This window comes from Neophocaena asiaeorientalis, unplaced genomic scaffold, assembly GCF_003031525.2.
Source record: "Neophocaena asiaeorientalis asiaeorientalis breed wild unplaced genomic scaffold, Neophocaena_asiaeorientalis_V1.1 scaffold39, whole genome shotgun sequence".
NCBI lineage: Eukaryota > Metazoa > Chordata > Mammalia > Artiodactyla > Phocoenidae > Neophocaena > Neophocaena asiaeorientalis.
The window spans coordinates 8,797,004-8,798,284 of NW_020175670.1; positions in this window are offsets into that span (position 1 = coordinate 8,797,004).

Genomic DNA, 1,281 nt, shown 5'->3' on the forward strand with positions numbered 1-1,281 from the left:
TCCTCCAGTCCTTGCTCTCCTAGGTTTTTTGATCCAGTTGAGGTAGGTGTATAAATTCTTTAGATGTCTTAACAGACATTTGAGAGTGCAACCTTCAGGTGAATTTTTATACCTCTTTCTCAGTTTCAGTGGATAACATGAACCAGCTTAGTCCCTATGGCAGAATAAGACAAGCTTGAGTTTAGAAGTCAGAGGATCCAGCTGTCTCACTTATTCCCCAGTAGAATGCACTACAAAAGTACCTTATTTACAGGTCTATGGTGATAAATAAATGAGCTAATATATGTAAAAAGTGTTTTGACATTATTTACCTTCATCATTAAGAGAGTCTTTTACCATTTATTCACTTTAACCAAAATATTCCGGGAACCCAAATGAAATGCATAGGGAAACTCATATTTCATTTTTTAAAAAATAAATTTATTTTATTTATTTATTTTGGCTGCGTTGGGTCTTTGTCGCTGCGTGTGGGCTTTCTCTAGTTGCAGCGAATGGGGGGCTACTCTTCGTTGCGGTGTGCAGGTTTCTCATTGCAGTGGCTTCTCTTGTTGCAGAACACAGGCTCTAGGCGCACGGGCTTCAGTAGTTGTGGCTCGTGGGCTTAGTTGCTCTGCGGCATGTGGGATCTTCCCGGACCAGGGCTCAAACCCATGTCCCCTGCACTGGCAGGCAGATTCTTAACCACTGCGCCACCAGGGAAGCCCCCATATTTCATTTTAAATGAAGACTTCTAATGCCAATTTTTAGATTACATATACCAAAAAGCACTTTGCTTTGGACAAAAACACCCAGGGCCTTGGACTTACATTAAAATATACTTTAAACTGCAGCTCTGCCATTTAGTGTGTAACCTTAGGCAACTGAGGAACAAAGATAACAATACCAACACCATAGGAATAGTCGAAGAATCAAATATAATAATCCTATAAAATACTTGGCACAGTGGCTGGCCATAAATGTGGTTGGTTCAGTAAATGTAAGATATTATTATTGTTTATTATTGTTATTTGTAAAAGCTGTAGTCCCTTGGCTTGGGTAATATAATCCTTTGTAACAAAAGTCTCACTTTTGCTGAGATATGTTTGATAAGCCTCTTGCATGGTAGACATAAGCCTCAGGGCATGTAAGGAATTGTGCTCAGGCTCCAGAGGATAAGAGCTCTTTAGCAAAATACAGTAATTTGTAATGTAAAAGAAGGAAAAGGGAAAAAGAGACAGAGATGGAGGAGGGGGCAAGCAAGTTGGTAGAATGTTAAATATTGCACAATGTGACTTACCCCTT